The following is a 21792-nucleotide window of genomic DNA, read 5'->3' on the forward strand; positions in this document are numbered from 1 at the left end:
AAAAAATCAATTATTTTTTTCCTGGCTTAGCTCTTCATTTAAAAAGGTTTCTTTCCACTGGTGTGCAAATATTTGACAGCATTTAGACCCCAGTGGTGTAGTGTCTTGCCTGTGAACTTCAGAGTCTCACTGATCCTGTGGTCTCACTCTATGTTGTTGAAAACATTTTTTAACCTCTCTCCAGGCTCTGAATTCTCCATCATTCAAGTCAGTGATGGTGATGGTGATAAGATGTACCTTGCGGGACTAGTATGAAAATGATATGAAACTGAGTCTGTACATCAGCTGGTCCAAAGGGAGAAGACAGCTAAAGTTCCTTTTGGCCTTCAAGCCTAGAGACTCTCTCCCTTGCCCTACTTCCCACCCTCCCTCTGGGGTCACTTGTAGTAAGGCACCCTCTATTAAGGAAGAGAATGATGGTCAACCAACCTACTCTTTTCATTGTCCGTCTCTGATCCTCCACCAATTCCATACATTTGTTTTCATATTAGGTTTGTTTGCATTTTGCTTCTTTCTGAATGCAATGATTTTTGTGATCTCTAATTTACTATTAAAGAGTAATGTTTTCAAACACAAAAATTCACACATAGCATGGATTTCCTCCCTGTAGCATTGACCTGTAGCAGAAGACCACTGAGAACACAACTGTAGTTGAACAATCTGAATGTATTATTCATTGCAGTGAGGGAGAACACATGGTAGGGACCACAGGGTGTCTCAGTAAGAGGGTTTTAGGATGAACCTATCATAGGAAGTGGGCTTCAATTAGGTGATTTGGGAGAGGATTCAAGAAAGTAGGCATCTGCTCTAGATTGAATGTTGTCAGAAAGCCAGAGCAATTTCATGATTGGGTAAAGAAATAGTCACTTATATAGCAAGAGACAGGGATGTTTGGTAGTTTTGCACAATGACTTTATTTTTGCCTGTGCATGAGCAAAATTATAGACTGGTCTTGCTTTGTTTCATTTTTATCCTGGTTTCAGAGTGACTTTGTCTGAGATTGGTGGTATGGTTAATTTTATGTATCAATTTGAGGGGGCTAAGGGATGCCAGATAGCTGGCAAAGCATTATTTTTGGATATGTCATTGGTGGTGTTTCCAGAAGAGATTAGCATTTGAATCTGTAGATTACCCTTACCAGTGCAGATGGACATTATTCAATCCTTTGAAGTCCTGAATAAAGCAAAGAGGCAGAGAAACCGAGGGCAGAGAAACTAAATAGACGTTTTTCTAAAAAAGACATACAAATGGTCAACAGGTACATGAAAAGATGCTCAACATCACTCATCATCAGGAAAATGTAAATCAAAACCATAATGACATACCACCTCACATCTGTTAGAATGGCTATCACAAGAAGACAAGAAAGAACAAGTGTCAGTGGTGATTTGGAGAAAAGGCAACCCATCTGCACTGTTGAGAAGAATGCAAACTGGTTTAGCCACTATGGAAATCAGTATGGAGGTTCCTTAAGAAATTAAAAATAACAACTATCAAATGATCCAGAAATCCCGTTTCTGAGTATATACACAAAGGAATTTAAAATAGGATATTGAAGAGATATCCACATTCTTGTGTTTATTGCAGCATTATTCACAATAGCCAAGATATAGAAATAACCTAAATGCCCATCAATGGATAAATGGGAAAAAAAGATGTAGTATATACATATATATGTATACACACACATACACAGCATATATAAAAAACTATGTATATATCCATGTATATACAATGGAATATTATTTAACCATATGAAAGAAGGGAATTCTATCATTTGTGACAACATGGATGGACCTTGAGGGCATTATGTTCAATGAGATAAGCCAGACAGAGAAACATAAATATTGTATGACATTGCCTATATGTGGAATCTATAAAAGCTAAACATGTAGAAATAAAGAGTAGAATGGTGGTTACTAGAGGCTGAGAGGTGGAGGAATTGGGAAGATGTTTAAGGGTACAAGCTTGCAGCTGGAAGATGAGAAAGTTCTGGAGATCTAATGCACAACATAGTGATTATAGTTAACAATACTATATTGTATGTTTTGGAATTGTTAAGAGGCTGTATCTTAAGTGTTATCACCATAAAAAAGAAATGATAATTATGTGACATGATGGAGGTGTTCACTAAAGCTATGGTGGTAATCATATAGACATATATAAATGTATCAAAGCAACCAGTTGTACACCTTCAACTTATGCAATGTTGTATGTCAAATACACCTGAGTAAAAAATTAATCGATTTTTTTGAAGGCCAGTAAAGGAAGAATTAGCTCTTTTACTTTAGCTGGAACATCCATCCTTTCCTGTCCTTGCATACTAGAGCTGCTGCTTCTTGGGCCTTTGGTTGGTTTGCTCAATCAGAAATGGAAGCTAGTTGCCTTATTTCTGCCCAGTTCAGGAGTGGCAGTGATGACTTTTGAAGACCATTGTGTTGAAACAGTTTATTACTTGCATACACCCACAAAGACAATGGCATTTTTATAATGCTGTTTGGGAAAGTGCAATGAGATACCAAAATTACTAGAATGAGTAAACAAAAGCCTTGCTTGTGATATTTTCCAGGAAAGGCACTGTTTCCACAATGAGATGTTAGATGAATTGCCTCGTATCATTATAAATGTAGAATGAAACACTGGTATCATTAGACCAGGTTTTCTCCTACTGGTTAGTTCCCTTTTTATTAGATAAGGTCCTGGGAGGCATAGCAGATAATGGAGAATATCTTGGCCAGTTTTTGGAACCCTAGCAACACAGTGGGAATCTAGTTTTCAGTGATAAACAAGTTTGTTTCACAGGGTCACGAGAATGTGTCTTCCTCCTCACCTGGTACATTCCATGATTTAAGAAGGCTATGGTGTTTTGTCACATTCTCCCCACTAATATAAGCAGATGTAATATCATCTAATTCTACTCCCTCAGCTGTTACCTATAGCACCTAAATTAGAAATTTGGTCTTGAGCTTCCTGAAGCATGTGAAGGGTTCTTGGGTATAATATGATGCAGGAAGTTTTAATTAAGGTATCTTAACTTACATTAACAAATTTTTACTTTTACACAAAAGAACTCAGAATTAAAAATAAGGTACCATGCATGCTATTTCATTTTTACTCTGTATTTTCATAAAGTAAATTACTTTAATCTCCAAAAAAATCTCTTTGGAAACATTTTGAGAATTTTCAAGTCCTCCAGAAAGATGGTCTTCCAATAAACTTAGAAAATCTAGGAATTAAAAGTTGGAAATCAAGATTTCTAAGCACTGCCTGGCAGACCTTGATTACCTAATTGTGAAAACCCCAAGAATTTTTAACTGTCCATGCCAACACCACTGCCCCCTCTCTGCTAAATGGCATGTGGTCTATGTGCAGACAATCTGTGCTTCTGTATAACTATCCAAGCTTGAAGTTTTCTTTTCTTTGATAAAATGTGTAATCTTATCAACACAGAGGACAGTCTCCTGACCTTTATTGGTAGATACATCACAGATATGTGTATGTTAGAACACTAGCAATGGGGCACCTGGGTGGCTCAGTCGGGTGTCCGACTTTAGCTCAGGTCATGATCTCATGACTCGTGCATTCAAGCCCTACATCAGGCTCTGTGCTGACAGTGCAGAGCCTGAAGCCTGCTTTGGATTCTGTGTCTCTCTTCCTCCCTGTCCCCCCTCCCCTGCCACTTGTGCTCTCTCTCTCTCTCTCTCTCTCTCTCTCTCTCTCTCTCTCTCAAAAATAAATAAAAACATTTTAAAAAATTAAAAACAAAAAAAGGAAAAAAAAAGAACACTAGCAACAATATTCTGGAAGACACTGTTGGGAAGGAGAGAGAGGACACAGAGACCAACACCTGAATGAATTCCCTGAGAGAACCTAGGACATCGACAGACCTCAGAAAGAGGGATAAGTAAGCAGTGCCATGGAGGGCCTGAGGTTGTCAAAACTGGAGGAGATAGAGTTCTATAGCCATGTCAGGAACAAATAAAAAAATCCAAAGAATACAAAGTGTCAGTGCCCACCATGGGCCATTACACCAAGGTTGCTAAGTGTGACTTCAAGACACCAGCATGACTATTGATGCTGCAGGAGAACTGAATAAGAAGAGAAAGAAGGAAAGAAGGAAAGAAAGAAGGAAAGAAAGAAAGAAAGAAAGAAAGAAAGAAAGAGAAAGAAAGAAAGAAAGAAAGAGAGAAAGAAAGAAAGAAAGAAAGAGAAAGAAAGAAAGAAGGAAGGAAAGAAAGAAAGAAAGAAGGAAAGCAAGAAAGAAAGAGAGAGAAAGAAAGAGAAAGAAAGAAAGAAAGAGAAAAAGAAAGAAAGAAAGAAAGAAAGAAAAAGAAAGAAAGAAAGAGAAAAAAAGAAAGAAAGAAAGAAAGAAAGAAAGAAAGAAAGAAAGAAAGAGAAAAAAAGAAAGAAAGAAAGAAAAAGAAAGAAAGAAAAAGAAAAGAAACAAAACAGGTCAGGGATGAGAATAGTTCTCCCAGAAGCTGGAATCCTTCCTGCCTGAAGATACAACTACAATAGGGACATTAGGCCCACTGCCTGTTTTTATAAATAAAGCTTTATTGGAACACAATAATGCCCATTAGTTTCCATTTTATTTTTGATTGTTCTTGTGCTACAATGGCAGAAGTGAGTAGCTGTGACAGAGACTATACGCACATCTCCCCCACCTCCCAACCACCATCAGTGCCTAAAACATTTACTTTCTAGCCTTCTAGAAAAAATGTTTGCTGACTCCTGTATTATGAGGCCAGTTCAGGACAGCCTGATGCCTGGGGAGAAATAATGAAGGACCTGATTTACCCACCTAAAAATCATATGCAGCACCAGACCTCCAACCTGCCCTGTTCTCATAAAACTTATAGTGGGGCAGGGAAGACAGGTGCCACATAAAAAATTACAAGCATGGGAGAGAAGAGGAAGCATGGGTGTCTCCTACACCATGAGGCAGAGGCCCTGCCCTTGTCCAGAGAGCTGAGGTGGGGTGGGGGGTATGAATTCAGCACATTTTTAGTATGGGACATAGGAGATGAAGACAAGTTACCCAAGGAAACAAGAGAGAGAAAAGCATTCTAGCAGGGAAGAGCACATGAAAAGGTCCAGACCCAGGAGACAGCACATAGGTTCAAGATGGAAGAATGTCCAGCCAGTGTGAGGAAAAGTGGATGGATGTCTCTGAAGGATGTGGCTGGTGGATTCCTCCGGGCCTCATCTTTTTTTTTTTTTTTTTTTTAATTTTTTTTTTCAACGTTTATTTATTTTTGGGACAGAGAGAGACAGAGCATGAACGGGGGAGGGGCAGAGAGAGAGGGAGACACAGAATCGGAAACAGGCTCCAGGCTCCGAGCCATCAGCCCAGAGCCTTGACGCGGGGCTCGAACTCACGGACCGCGAGATCGTGACCTGGCTGAAGTCGGACGCTTAACCGACTGCGCCACCCAGGCGCCCCCCGGGCCTCATCTTTAACATTGAGGATGTGGGACCTTATCCCAATGGCAATGGAACAGATATACACTTTTAGGCAAGATAGAGATATGATCATATTTATTCTTTTTGAAAAGGCCAACACTCTGATAAGGCTTGGAACTTGAGAGCCCACACCCAGAGGGACTAGGAAATATGTTTGGGATGAGCAGAAATTCCTCCAGGCCAAGCAGTGGGCGCCTTCATTTACCAGGGCAAGAACCACACAGTTCATCTCACTCCTGGGCAGATAGGCCTCAGGTGACCAAAAGAAATAGGCTTGTGGTGCCACACAGCCAAGCCACTGGTGCCCAGGCTCTTGTCACTTTAGGAGATGACTTCTCTACTCTATCAGTGTTCTAGTTTCCAATTGTCTCTGAGGAGATTTGTTCTGCTTTCCATTTCATTTTCTCCCAAATACTATTTTTGAAGCATGTTGATCTAGACTGAATTCAGAAGGAAGAGGCTGAGGTTTTTCCACATCCATGTCAACACAGTGAGGAGGATCTAAATGCCCTAACAGCCATTGAGGAGCCGGAAGGATAGCGAGGGGTACGAGGCCAGGATCAGGAGTGGCCTACACCCCACCCCACATCATATTGTGAATATTCTCCTTGGTTTTTCTTTTGCCAGGACTTCCCTTGTGTAAAAGCTTTCAAGATCGCCAGCACCACACACTGCCCTTCCCTGAGCTGCTTGGAGAGAAAAGCGGAATTTCTCTTGCTCCTCTTGACTCTGGAAGTCACTTCCTTGGCCACCAATTCAGATTTCTTAAAGCCCTTAAAATGTCCGTCACTGCTGACATGTTGCAATGCAGGTAGAGCACTTTTGTTGTTATCAAACCCAGCAAACCTTGGGTTTTCTCCCAAGGATCATTAAAAGGAAGAAAGAAATAGGGGATCCTGGGTGGCTCAGTCGGTTAAGTGTCTGACTTTGGCTCAGGTCATAATCTAATGTTTCATGAGTTTGAGCCCCACATTGGGCTCTGGGCTGATAGCTCAGAGCCTGGAACCTGCTTTGGATTCTGTGTCTCCCTCTCTCTCTGCCCCTGCCCTACTCATTCTCTCTCTCTCTCTCTCTCTCTCTCTCTCTCTCTCTCTCTCTCTCAAAAATAAATAAACATTAAAAAAAGGAGGATAGAAATATTAGTTTATGCTAAGGAGCAAGACAAATAGAAAACCACTGCTTGGCAGATAAGCAGGTTGTGGCACGATGGTGTGTGTCAACAACATGGAAGACATCTCCAGAGACGGGATAAAAATGAGACCCCTTTAGCCCCAAGGGCCACAGCTGATGAACATGGGAAAGAAATTAAATGGAGAACTAAAGAATTGCTCTAGAAGAAGAGAGAGTTTAATTTCAAAGTTACTCCCAGTCTGTCTTGGTTTCTATGTGCATAGTTCTCCCATCTGCACAAAGCAACACACAACTCTAACACTTGATTCTTGCAATAGAACTCAGGCATTTTGTTTTGTTTTGTTTTGTTTTGTTTTGTTTTTAGTAATTTCAGTGTCTTTTAAAACCGCGGACTGGGCAATTTTTTTTTTTCCTACACTACTTCATAATCTATTTCAAGCATTCATCAGTAAATATTTGTCACCATTACTCTTAGTAGGAAGACACACAAATTATTCAAGGGGCTTACAATCAAGTGGGGTAAAGGGCATGTGAACGGTAACTCCCAGGTAGGGAAATGCAGCCTCCAGAGATAATTACAGAGTGTTACAGGGCACAGGAGGAGGGTAGTCAAGTCTGGAGTGGTGGGGTAGGGGTGTGGGGGTGAGGTGGGGGTTGTGGCTGCACACAGAAAGAAACTTTATTAAACAAGAGCCTATAAATAAGCTAATACTTTAAAAACTTAGTAAAATAACCACTATTAGAGTTTTTTGTAGAGTCATTATAATTTGTCTCTAATATATCTAGTTAACTATTCTTCCCTCAAAACATTTGGAATTACCACACCTTATTCCCAGTCTTCAACATGAATAATATTTGATTGATGTGTTCAAATCATCCACAACATGTGAGTTCTACTGGCTAGAGAAACCTAAAAATGGAAATTAGTTTCTAGAAATCAATGTTTCCCCCTCTAGCCATACATCCAGAGCTCATATTTTTTAGTATCTAAATTATTGAAAACTGGGAGAATGAGGGATATAAGCATGGTGTTGGAGAAAAGATGAAGTTGGCATAGTTCTGTATTAAAACAGCACCAGCTTTCCAGATGGGATTTGTGGTTATCAGTGCAAACAGAATTGCACTTTCATAAACCCAAGACAAAACAGCTCACTAGCATTTTTACTTTGGGCACATTATTCAATCCATTCATCCATTTGCACCACACACACACACACACACACACTCTCTCTCTCTCAAAACAATTGATGCATAGAGTAACATTGCTATAAATGAGACAGCAACCAAGAGTCGCCCATATTGTATAATATATTATTAAATTACTAATATATTCTGCAAGTTCTTATCCAAGCATTATGGTACTGTTTATTGCATGACAAGAGGATAGCCTTTAGTGAATCAGAAACACAATACCCCACAAAGTAAAACTTGGAGGAAATGGACTTGCAGAACATGGTCCTCAAATGCTGTAAAGAATAGAAGTCACTTACCTGTGAGCGAGGACTTGAGGAAGCCAGAAAAACAACAGACTCTACCGTGGAGAGTCAAAGGTTTTACAACCTTTTCCAACTTCAGTTTTCATCATTGCTAAACACTGAACAGAATTCAAGCTTTTTCTAAAACATTATCTATTTGCTGACGGGTCAATGCCCTGAAGGCCAGTCTAAGCACAGTTCAGTGACATCTGAGGAAAGGTTGAATACACTCAAAACAATAACCCCAAACACACAGTGGGCTTAGGAAGCCAGCTGAGGGCTTCAACAGGCTTTGGAAGGTGTGGATTCACTTGAAAGGAGGCGCAAGACACTGGTACCCCGTCCCCCCACACCCTGCAAGAGCGTTGTGATTCTGGCTACATCATTTCTTCTCATAAGCCCTTGGTCTTAAGAAATTACTTTAAAACATAACCAGACCAAAACCAAACAAAAAACAAAAAAAAAAACAACTTTAAACTTTTCCCCTCAATTTGAAAGATTACTCTTGGAAAGTCCTTACGTTGCAGGCCCCTGATATTCCTGACCCAGCCCCAGAATTGCGTGGAGATAGATGACTTGAAAGAACACGTGAAATAGCCTTTTTGCTCAAAACTCTGAGGGCTCACACGACCCTTGCACCCTGGCCTCAACAGTCAACAACCTCAGGCTCTACCCACCAGATAAATGATTTTTTTAAAGGTTTAAACTAACAGAAATCCAAGTCAAATAAACATATGTGGCTTCTCCAGCGGCTTTGTGCTGTCCGTACCTGTTCCTCTCCCTTCTTGTTAATTCCAACATTTTTCTCAAACGCTCTTATTTTTTCTCTCTCTCCCTGACTGAGTTAACCGTTTCCTAAGAGCACCTCACTGTGGTCTCCAGTGATGAGTAATAATAGCCAATGCTGGTCAAGCCTTTGTTGGGTACCTGGCTCAGTTGAAGAGTCTATTTTGTACCTCCTTATTTGGATTCCTCAAAAACCATAGGAGTTAGGTGCTATCATCATTACCTCCATTTTATAGTTAAGAGAAATGAAGCACAGAGAGGTTAAATAACCCACCCAAAGTCTACAACCAATAGGTGTAGAGTCTATGCTCTATACCACTCTATGCTGACCTTCCAGCCCAGGCTCTGAAATGCAGGTGATGGGCCAGTGCTTCTCAGTTTGAAGAAAATAAGATCAAATCAATGATAAGATCAAATTTTCTTAATTTAAAGTTTTTCTGCCATAAACTCTTTAAAAATTCAGTATCTTCTATTTGTCTCTACTGAAACCTGCATATACAATGGTTTATGATTTAGCTCCAAATTTTGTATGTTATTATATGTATATGTTAAAATTTCAATATATCAAGGGCAGCAAACACAAGAAAGGTTTCTAAGATATTCCCTCCATCTGAACTGGTTTGACAAGTCCTGGGACAAGTTGACGTCCGAGTCAATGCAAATGTAATATTGGGTTTGGCACCAGTTAGGACCTAGGAAAAAGAAATTTGTTCTACACAAACCCAAAAAGACAGCACAGCTGTGAGATTGTAGCTTTGGCTGGGAGAAGATTCTCAGTAGAATTTTGTGACCTTTGTTCTGGTAAAATTGTTGATGACACCCACAGGGTGAAAATGAGCTTCTCATTGGTCCTAGTGTCCTAAGTTTTTTCTTTGTTTGGCATGTAGATGTGAAGAGAGATAATAAAAATAGAGTGTTAGAGTTGTAAACAATATTGCAGATGTTCTGTTCAACCACCTCATCCTGTAGATGCAAAAACTGAGGACGGAACAACAACGTGTTCTGAACCCCTTCGAGGTTTAGTAACATCTTCCTCCGTTCCTTCAACTCTGGCTCCCTGACCAGCTAGGGCAGGATGAATACCAAGTTAATCATTCCTATTTTGTTTTAGCAGTAGGTGAGTTTTCTTTATGGTTTATGGTTTAAAAACATGTAGGGCTGTGGTCCCTGCTGTCCTCCAGTTAAAGCCTCAACTGAAGCACTTTTTGAGTGCTTACTACGTGCCAAATACTCTTCTAACCTCTGGGATACAAGAATGAGCAAAACAGTTGAGAATTCCTGCCCTCAAGAATCCTATATTCAGGTGTGGGGGAAAGGAGAGGTAGATAGTAAACAATAAGCGCAACATACATGCAGATGGTGATAAATGCTATGGAAAAGAATATGATGGGGGTATGTGTATGTGTGTTTGTGAGGTGAGCAGGTGTGTTGCCATTTTAAAGCAGGTGGTTGAAGAAGGTAACATTTGAAGAATAACCTGAGGTGAGGGAGCAAGTACATGAATTTCTAGGGGAACAGTAAGTGCAAAAGCCCTGGGAAAACTATTTAAAGAGCCCAAATGTCCATTGACTGATAAATGAATAAAGAAGATGATGTGATATCTATCTATCTATCTATCTATCTATCCATCTATCTACATCTACAAGTAGATGATATAGATGGATAGAAAGATAGATCTGTATATCCAATGGAATATTACTCGGCGATCATGAAGAATGAAATCTTGCCATTTGTAACAACGTGGGTGGAACTAGAGTGTATTATGCTAAGTGAAATAAGTCAGAGAAAGACAAATACCATCTGATTTCACCCATATGTAGAATTTAAGAAACAAATCAGATGAACATTGGGGAAGGGAAGCAAAAAATAAGATAAAAACAGAGAGGGAGACAAACCATAATAGGCCCTTAAATACAGAGAACAAACTGAGGGATGGCTGGCGGGGTGTTGGGTGAGGGGATGGGCTAAGTGGGTGATGGACATTAAGGAGGGCACTGGGTGTTATATGTAAGTGATGACTCACTAAATTCTATTCCTGAAATCACTATTACACTATACAGTAACTAAATTAGATTTAAAAAAAAAAAGAGAGAGAGAGAGAGAGAGATGGACTTTGGAATCACAATGATTTGAATTCACTTCCCAGCTATGTGACTTTGGGCAGGTTACTTAAACTCCACTAGCCTCAGTTTCTTCATCTGTAAAATGGAAGTAGTAATACCATCTTTACAGGGTGATGAATCTACCAGCAATTACCTGTGCCATAAATCCTGGGAAAATAGGCTGCCTGTGGGAAAGAAAATGTTTTGGATATGAGGGCAGGGCAATGACTCCTCTGGCAGCACGGGTGTCAGAAAACAGTTGATCTGACCCGTGAGGGATTATGCCCTAAAATGAGTAAAGTTTAGTTTGAGTCTGAGATTTCAGTCTATCTGGATGGCATGTGGATATTCACCCCAGATCCAACATGCCCCAAGCTAATGATTAGGTATCCTCCTTAATCATACTGCACCATGAGTCTGGCTGACTCTGCCCTGAAAAATACATGCTTGAATATATATTTTTTAATGTTTATTTATTTTTGAGAGACAGAGAGACAGAGAGAGAGAGAGAGTGAGCAAGTAGGGGAGACACAGAGAGAGAGTGAGCAAGTGGGGGAGGGGCAGAGAGAGAGGGAGACACAGAATCTGAAGCAGGTGTCAGGCTCCGAGCTCTCAGCACAGAGCCTGACATGGGGCTCAAAGCCGCAAACTGTGAGATCATGACATGAGCCAAAGTCGGACACTCAACCAACTGAGCTAGCCAGGCACTCCATGCTTTAATATTTTTTTAAGTGAACTTTCTCAATCTCATTCTGCCTAGTCAAAGATGCCCATGATTGATACCTGTAATAAGATAAATTAATAGCCCATATTTTCCTTTCCCAATAAGTCAATGATATCCAAAAAATTGTACATTTGTGCAAGGATGATCTGATATTAGTGCAATAGAACACTGTGAACAATAACCTATGCATTTCTCTGTTCCACTTTCCTTATCCTGTGACTCTTCTCCAGGCAGGCAGTTAGGTGAGTTTTGTATATTTTGCATCTACCAAAATCAGTATATTCTTCATTTCGTTTTGTAGACACGTAAAAAAGATGAAAAAGACGAAAAGAAGAAAAAAACATGAAAATGTAAACTTGATTATCTGTAAGTTATAAGAACGTGAGTATGCAGGCAGAATACCATGGAAGTTTTTTGTGTGTCTCACATCCATGAAATACAGCCAGACCAACACTAAACCATCCTACACACCTAGAAAACTGATTGGAGGATTAACACAACAATCTGCACAATCTGAACCACAGAATTCAGCAGGTACACAGCATGGAAAGGTGAACTGGGGGAGAGAGAAGCTTCAGAGGACAGAGAACTACTTTTGCATGTGGAGAGAGGACAGAGATGGGGAGGAGAATACGGGAAAAGCACCCCCCCCCCAAAAGCAGCTGGAGAGAAAGTGGAAAAGTGGAAACAGCCACAGGGACTGAACTAAAAAGGCAGAAAGGAGAAAGGAGAGGGTTTAAATTCCATTAAGACTATAAACAGGGGCAGCACAGAGTCTGCAACTCCGCGGCTCAATACCTGGCGGTGCTCTGGTGGGAAGGGAGAATACTCAGGAGCAGAGTGGAGTCCGGGGTTCTTCAGGCCACACAGGGAGAGGTGGTTCCCCGGCTGGGAGGACACCTGGTAGAGGCTGTGTGGGTCCCCCAAAGGCAGGGCCCCAGTGGATCCTGGAGAACAACCACATTCTCTGGTGCTAGAACAAGATCATTAAGGGTGAAGCCTGGTGCCAGATGTGTGTTGTGATTTACTATAATCCCTGAAATGCTGCTGCTACACTATCTTGTGAACTTTTTCTGTGGTGGGCTGGCAACTGGCCACGGTCTCTGGGCATTGGCAGCAGCACAGTCCCACAAACGTTCCTGGGTGTGGCCAGCACCCAGCCATTGCTCAGTGAGACCCTCCACAGAGGGGTGGAGCAGGTCAAAGCCGCAGTCCCTCAGAAGTAAGGGGTTTGGAAAAACAGTCCCATCTGAGATAAAACTCAGGAGGGAAGTGCTGCCTGGGGCTTGGTCACGGACAGTGCAAAAGTGGGTAGTGGACAGAAGCCAAAGACAAAGGACCGTGCCTAATTGTTGATCAGGGAGAACAGAGTTCCAATACTAGAGACTGGGTAGCTGAGTGACACCAGTTTCAACGCTCTCGAGCATGCGCATATGCACCTACAAGTGCCACAACAATCCACCCCAGTAAGATAAGCAGCGCCATCTAATGGATAATGGAGCCATTACACTGATCCTTGCCCAACTGGGCCAACCTAGCTCTTCAGGAACACAAGTCTCTCTGCCTGCTTAGTTTATGGACTATAAAGCACTTCACAGTTTGACTTCTAGGGAAAAATGAAGTAATTTCAGTCGTATTTCACTCTGTTCACTGGTCCTCTATTCAATATTCTTTCTTTTTTTTTCTTTTTTCTTTTTTCTCTTATTAGTTTCTTTTCTTTTTCTTGAATACAGAAAGAGAAAAAATTCATTTTTATTTTCAATTTTTATTAAAAATACTTTTCTTTAATTTTTTTACTTTTTTTTTACTTTTGTGTAAATTTTTTTCAAATTCTATTTCACTTCCATCATTTCACTTTAGTCTACTTCAGTCTATTCATTTTTTCAAATTTTCAAACAATTTCCTTTTTTTCTTTCCCCTTTTTTCTCTAATATATCAAGCCCCTTTCAACACCCAGATCAAAACACACCTAGGACCTAGCATCATTTATTTGATTTTGTGTGTGTGTGTGTTTAATATTTTAATTTTTTTAATTTTAATTTTTTTACCTCATTAATTCCTTTTCTGCCTTCAAAATGATGAAACGAAGGAATTCACCCCAAAAGAAAGAGCAGGAAGAAAGGACATCCAGGGACCTAACCAACACAGAAACAAGAAAGATGTCTGAACCAGAATTTAGGATCACAATAATAAGAATACTAGATGGAGTTGAAAATAGATTAGAATCCCTTTCTGCAGACATAAAAGAAGTAAAAGCTAGTTCGGATGAAATAGAAAATGCTACAACTGAGCTGCAACCTCAGATGGATGCCACAGCAGCAAGGATGAGGCAGAACAGAGAATCAGTTTTAGAGGACAAACTTATGGAGAATAATGAAGCAGAAAAAAAGAGGGAGATTAAGGCAAAAGAGCACGATTTAAAAATTAAAGAAATCAGTGATTCATTAAAAAAGGAACATCAGAATCATAGGGGTCCAGATGAAGAAGAGAGATAAATAGGGGTAGAAGGGTTATGAGAGCAAATCTTAGCGGAAAACTTTCCTAACGTGGGGAAAGACACAGACATCAAAATCCAGAAAGCATAGAGGACTCCCATTAGATTCAACAAAAACTGACCATCAACAAAGCATATCATAGTCAAATTCAGAAATTTCAGGCAACAAGAGAATCATGAAAGCAGCAAGGGAAAAAATTCTTAACCTACAGGGGAAGATAGATCAGGTTTGCAGCAGACCTATCCACAGAAACTTGGCAGGCCAGAAAGGAGTGGCAGGATATATTCAATGTGCTGAATCAGAAAAATATGCAGCCAAGAATTCTTTATCCAGCAAGGCTGTCATTCAAAATAGAGAGGTAAAAAGTTTCCCAGACAAACAAAAATTAAAGGAGTTTGTGAGCACTAAACCAGCCCTGCAAAAATTTCAAGGGGGACTCTCTGAGGGGAGAAAAGATGGATAAATAAATAAATAAACAAACAAACAAAGACCAAAAGCAAACAAGACTGGAAAGGACCAGAGAACCCCACCAGAAACTCCAACTCTACAAGCAACAGAATAGCAGTACATTCATATCTTTCAGTACTCACTCTAAACATCAATGGACTCAGTGCTCCAATCAAAAGACATAGGGTAACAGAATGGATAAGAAAACAAGATCCATCTATATGCTGTTTACAAGAGAACCACTTTAGACCTAAAAACATCTTCAGATTGAAAGTAAGGTGATGCAGAACCATCTAGCATGCTAATGGTCAACAAAAGAAAGCCGGAGTAGCCATACTTATATCAGACAATCTAGACTTTAAAATAAAGGCTGTATCAAGATATGAAGAATGGCATTATATCATAATTAAGGGGTCTATCTACCAAGAAGACCTAACAATTTTAATAATTTATGCACCAAATGTGGCAACACCCAAATATATAAATCAATTAATCACAAACATAAAGAAACTCATTGATAGTAATACCAGAATAGTAGGAGGCTTCAACACCCCACTCACAGCAATGGACAGATCATCTAATCAAAAAATCAACAAGGAAACAATGGCTTTGAATGACACACTGGACCAGATGGACTTAACAGATATATTCAGAACATTTCGTCCTCAAGCAGCGGAATATACATTCTTCTCCAGTACGGATGGAATGTTCTCCAGAATAGACCACATACTGGGACACAAATCAGCCCTCAACAAGTACAAAAAGATAGAGATCATACTGTGCATATTTTCAGACCACAACACTATGAAACTTGAAATCAACCACAAGAAAAAAAATTGGAAATGTAACAAATATTTGGAGACTAAAGAACGTCCTATGAAAGAATGAATGGGCTAACCAAGAAGTTAAAGAGAACATTTAAAAAGTTCATGGAAACCAATGAAAATGATAACACCACAACCCAAAACCTCTGGGACACAGGAAAGGTGGTCATAAGAGGAAAGTATATAGCAATCCAGGCCTTCCTAAAGAAGAAAGGAAGATCTCAGATACACAACCTAAACTTATGCCTTAAAGAACGGGAAAAAGAACAGCAAATAAAGCCAAAAGCAGCAGAAGACAGGAAATAATAAAGATTAGAACAGAAATTAATGCTATCAAAACCAAAAAAACAGTAGAACAGATCAACAAAACCAAAAGCTGTTTCTTTGAAAGAATTACCAAAATTGATAAACCACTAGCCAGTTTGATCAAAAAGAAGAAGGAAAGGACCCAAATAAATAAAATCAAGGATGAAAGAGGAGAGATCACAATCAACACAGCAGAAATAAAAACAATAATAAGAGAATATTATGAGCAAGTACATGACAATAAAATGGGCAATCTGGAAGAAATGGACAAATTCCTAGAAACATATACACTACCAAAACTGAAACAGGAAGAAATAGAAAATGTGAACAGACCCATAACCAGTAAAGATATAGAATTAGTAATCAAAAATCTCCAAAAAAAATCAAGAGTCCAGGGGCAGATGGCTTTCCAGGGGAATTCTACCAAACATCTAAGGAAGAGTTAACACCTATTCTCTTGAAGCTGTTCCAAAAAGTAGAAATGGAAGGAAAACTTCCAAACTGTTTCTATGAAGCCAGCATTACCTTGATTCCAAAACCAGACAGAGACCCCACTAAAAAGGAGAACTATACACCAACTTCCCTGATGAACATGGAGGCAAAAATCCTCAACAAGATATTAGCCAACAGAATCCAACAATACATTAAAAAAATTACTCACCATGACCAAGCGGGATTTATACCTGGGATGCAGGGCTGGTTCAATATCCTCACAACAATCAATGTGATTCATCACATCAATAAAAGAAAGGACAAGAACCATATGATCCTCTCAATAGATGCAGAGAAAGCATTTGACAAAATACAGCATCCTTTCTTGATAAAAACCCTCAAGAAAGTAGGGATAGAAGGATCATACCTCAAGATCATAAAAGCCGTATACAAAAGACCCAACGCTAATATCATCCTCAATGGAAAAAACTGACAGCTTTCCCCCTAAGGTCAGGAACAAGACAGGGATGTCCACTCTCACCACTGTTATTCAACATAGTATTAGAAGTCTTAGTCTCTTCAATCAGACAACACAAAGAAATAAAAGGCATCCAAATCGTCCAGGAGGAGATCAAACTTTCACTCTTCGCAGATGACATGATACTCTATATGGAAAACCCAAAATCTTCCACCAAAAAAACTGCTAGAATTGATTCATGAATTCAGCAAAATTGCAGGATATAAAATCAATGCACAGAAATCGATTGCATTCCTATACGCCAACAATGAAGCGACAGAAAGAAAAATCAAGGAATGGATCCCATTTACAGTTGCACCAAAAACCATAAAATATCCAGGACTAAATCTAACCAAAGAGGTGAAAAATCTATACACTGAAAACTACAGAAAGCTTATGAAAGAAATTGAAGAAGACACAAAAAAAATGGAGAAAGATTCCATGCTCCTGGATAGGAAGAACAAATATTGTTAAAATGTCAATACTACCCAAAGCAATCTACATATTAAATGCAATCCCTATCAAAGTAACACCAGCATTCTTCACAGAGCTAATACAAATCATCCTAAAATATGTATGGAGCCATAAAAGACCCCGGATAGCCAAAGCAATCTTGAAAAAGAAAACCGAAGTTGGAGGCATCACAATCCCGGACTTCAAGCTATACTGCAAAGCTGTAATCATCAAGACAATATGGTACTGGCACAAAAACACTCAGATCAATGGAACAGAATAGAGAACCCAGAAATGGACCTACAAACATATGGCCAACTAATCTTTGACAAAGCAGGAAAGAATACCCAATGGAATAAAGACAGTCTCTTCAGCAAGTGATGCTGGGAAAACTGGACAGCGACATGTGGAAGAATGAATGTAGACCACTTTCTTACATCATACACAAAAATAAACTCAAAATCATGAAAGACCTAAATGTAAGACAGGAAGCCATTAAAATCCTTGAGGAGAAAGCAGGCAAAAACCTTTTTGATCTTGCCCGCAGCAACTTCTTACTCAACACGTCTCCAGAGGCAAGGGAAAGAAAAGCAAAAATGAAATACTGGGACCTCATCAAAATAAAAAGCTTCTGTACAGCGAAGGAAACAATCAGCAAAACTAAAAGGCAACTGACAGAATGGGAGAAGATATTTGCAAATGACATATCAGATAAAGGGTTAGTATCCAAAAGCTATAAAGCACTTATCAAACTCAACACCCAAAAAACAAATAATCCAGTGAAGAAATGGACAAAAGACATGAATAGACACTTCTCCAAAGAAGACATCCAGATGGCCAACCGACACATGAAAAAATGCTCAACATCACTTATCATCAGGGAAATACAAATCACAACCATAATGAGATACCACCTCACACCTGTCAGATGGCTAACCTTAACAACTCAGGCAACAACAGATGTTGGCGAGGATGTGGAGAAAGAGGATCTCTTTTGCATTGATGGTGGGAATGCAAGCTGGTGCAGCCACTCTGGAAAACAGTTTGGAGGTTCCTCAAAAAATTAAAATTAGAACTACCCTATGACCCAGCAATTGCACTACTAGGCATTTATCCAAGGGATACGAAGAGACCCTGCACCCCCTGTTTCAAAGAGACCCTGCACCCCCATGTTTATAGCAGTACTATCAACAATAGCCAAAGTATGGAAAGGGCCCAAGTGTCCATCAATGGATAAATGGATAAAGAAGATGTGGTATATATATATACAATGGAGTATTACTCGGCAATCAAAAAGAATGAAATCTTGCCATTTGCAACTACATGGATGGAACTGAAGGGTATTATGCTAAGTGAAATTAGTCAGAGAAAGATAAAAATCATATGACTTCACTCATATGAGGACTTTAAGAGACAAGACAGATGAACATAGGGGAAGGGAAACAAAAATAATATAGTAGCAGGGAGGGGGGCAAAACATAAGAGGCTCCTAGTTATGGAGAACAAACAGACAGTTACTGAAAGGGTTGTGGGAGCTGGAGTGGGCTAAATGGGTAAGGGGCATTAAGAAATCTACTCCTGAAATCATTATTGCACTATATGCTGACTAATATGGATGTAAATTAAAAAAATAAAATTAAAAAAAATAAAAAATAAACATTCAAGACTAGGATGCAATAAGAAAAAAGAATGTGAGTATGCATGAGTTTTATCTTTTTGGTGCTTTTCTTCATCTTCTCAATTGTATACAATAAAAGCAAACTACTTTTTCATATATAATTTATTAAAAGAAAAGAATAAAGTATATGACAAAAATTAATGCCTATAAAGATGCTTAATAAAATTTATACTGCTAACAATCTTTTAAATATATCTATAGGTCTTGTTGGGTTTTTTTCAAGTTTTTATTTAAATTCTAGTTAACATGTATGGTAAAATTGGTGTCAGATATAGAATTTAGTGACTCATCACTTATATAATAACACCCCGTGCTCATGACAAGGGCCCTCCTTAATGCCCATCACCTATTTAGCCCATTCCCTCACCTCCCTCCATCAACCCTCAGTTTGTTCTCTATAGTTAAGAGCCTCTTATGGTTTGCTTCCCCCTCTCTTTTTCTCCCTCCCCCTATGTTCATCTGTTTTGTTTCTTAAGTTCCACCTGTGAGCGAAATCATATGGTATTTGTATTTTTCTGAATGATTTATTTCACTTAGCATAATACACTCTAGCTCTACCTACATCATTGCAAATGGCAAGATTTCATTCTTTTTGATGGCTTGTGTGTGTAGATAGATAGATAGATAGATAGATAGATAGATAGATAGATAGATAGATTAGATAGATGTACGTATACATATATATATCTACTTGTATATATATATATAGAGAGAGATGTATATATCACATCATCTTCTCTATCCATTCATCAGTCAATGGACATTTGGGCTCTTTCCATAGTTGACTATTGTTGATAATGTATCTACAGGCTTTGAATGTTCTCCAAACGCTAGCTGTGGTTCAGTTAGTGCTTTTCTTCCAGGAGGCTCTAGTTTGTGCAAAAACTATGGAGCCCTCATTTGGACATGACAGGGAATATTACTATGGATTTGAAGTCTGTCTGCATTGCAATCCGGGTCCATCCAAATGCAGACAACCCCTGAAGCTGCTACTCAGTAGTACGGCCCAGTAGCCTAAACCTAGAGGTAGCTTCATCCTACTCCAGACCTGTGCCTCTGGGCCCACTTCTCCCAAAAGCTGGCTCTAATCTGAACAGTCTTTGAGATCCCCTTTGGGTCCTTGTACAGTCTGCCCCAACCCTATGTCACATCTGGCTTTGGCTCCTGGGACTCCTCCTCACCCCACTCGGTTGGCCATTAGAGTAAAACATTTGGCTCATAAAGCACTTCTTGATGGTCTTCATGCTTCTTTTAAGATGGTTGTGGAGACAAAAGTTAAAAATAGTGAGTTGGGTAACCTCAGTATATTGTTAGCTATTTTATCTTCCCCCTATAGAATTAACGACACCAAATGAGACTTCATCACACTCTTAGCAAGTTGTGGCTTACAATTATCTGATGAAATACACTAAACTCCACAACTATTTATCTTCTTCAGCTCTCAGTACTTGGCCAGAATTTCTATTTTTGTTTCCCTCTCTAATGAGGAAAACTGACACAAAAATATATATTTCATCTGTGAGCAAATCTTTTCTCATACCTTTGAGTGTACTAGTTCTCATCTTCCCCTGAAGGCTTCTTGTTGGACATATATCTATAAAAATCATGAGTAACTGGAAAAGGGAGAAGAATAGGTGAAAAAAAAAACAAGAAAAAGAAAATCCAAAACAATGCTATAGAACAACATTCATTACCAAGAGATTGTGCCTATGGCGTTGAGCAGTCACTTGAATTGTAAAATGAATTCATCTCTCACTGGAGAGGGACAAGCCTGCTGAGGCTTTAGGAAGACTGGGTTTTCAAGTCGTAGCTTCACCCAGGACACCTCCCTTCTTAAAGTGATATGTAAATCTTGGAAACCATCGTCAAGCAGAGGTCACAATGATCTCCGCCAAGTGGTTATAAATAGCGTATGAGTGTGAGAAAGTATCTGCTACTCCCTAGTTTAATGCAAGGCAATTCATTGTTAATACAATATATCCTGGCAACAAGGAACCAGTTTTACCAAATTAGTCAATCATGTCTTTGAACAACAATCCAATAGACTTATAAAACCAAAATCCAGCTCTCTTTTCAGTAAGCTTGTCAATCCAGGTAGATGTTGGCAAACTAGTCTTATAGCTTTGAGGAAAAAAATTGAAGATACATTATTTTTACTGCTTTCTTGGAGATGGCAATTCAGAGCTCCCCAGTTCCACTCTTACTAACTCTGGGTGACTACTTAATACACAGGAAACTTAGCTTTAAAGTTTTAAAGCAGTGAGTTATCTAGAGCTGATTCACTAAGTCATTGCTTCTCACTGACTTGTCTAGGCACACATTTGAAAATGTCACAATTTTCTTTTTCAGTGATAAAATGCCTCACCTTGTTTATTTATTAATTTTACCTGCAGAAAAATGCCATAACAATTTAGAATTGAAACAGTGCAGAGAAAATGTCACATTTTTAAGTAACATGGAATAAGAGTGATTAATTCAAGGACTTTGGTCATGAGCATCAAAACTCAAACTAAGGCAGGACAAAATAAAGGACTTGCAGCCAAATTCAAGCTGCATCTGACTCTGCAGCCATGCAGGTTGCTGCCATAACACTAGGGAGTCTCCTAGTCAGCCCAGGACTTTCAACAGACCACATTTCGGAGTCCATACTTATCTCTCCCAGGATGCTGCCAGCCACCCTTGCCTTTAGACCACAGCCCATCCCACAGTAGCAGATATGGCACATCCTCACTTCCTTATTGAGGATGGAAGGGTGGCCGTCTGAATTACCAGAAATTCATTTCAAAGTGTCGCGTGTCTTTCATGGGCATGTACAAATGACAGTCACAAGTTCCTTTTTTTCTTCTGGACTGTTGCATATGTCTTTATTTCTAGCATAAATGAATGTGTATGGAGTGTGTGTGTGTTTGTGTGTGCAAGTACCAAAGAAGCCCAACTCAAAACACATCATATTCTA

General features: G+C 39.3%; 1 protein-coding gene across 2 annotated transcripts in view; it reads right to left on the bottom strand.

The window, feature by feature from the left end:
- The window catches only part of ABCB11 (ATP binding cassette subfamily B member 11), a 96982-nt gene extending 88804 nt beyond the window's left edge, over positions 1–8178 (bottom strand). For both annotated transcript variants that reach the window (XM_040475298.1, XM_040475300.1), the window contains exon 1: positions 8088–8178. The gene's annotated coding sequence lies outside the window, so the exon portion shown is untranslated. The remainder of the gene's footprint in view (positions 1–8087) is intronic.
- Between the last annotated feature and the right edge of the window lie 13614 nt (positions 8179–21792).

Source organism: Herpailurus yagouaroundi, unplaced genomic scaffold (genome assembly GCF_014898765.1).
Source record: "Herpailurus yagouaroundi ecotype Mexico unplaced genomic scaffold, PumYag 140, whole genome shotgun sequence".
Classification (NCBI taxonomy): Eukaryota; Metazoa; Chordata; class Mammalia; order Carnivora; family Felidae; genus Herpailurus; species Herpailurus yagouaroundi.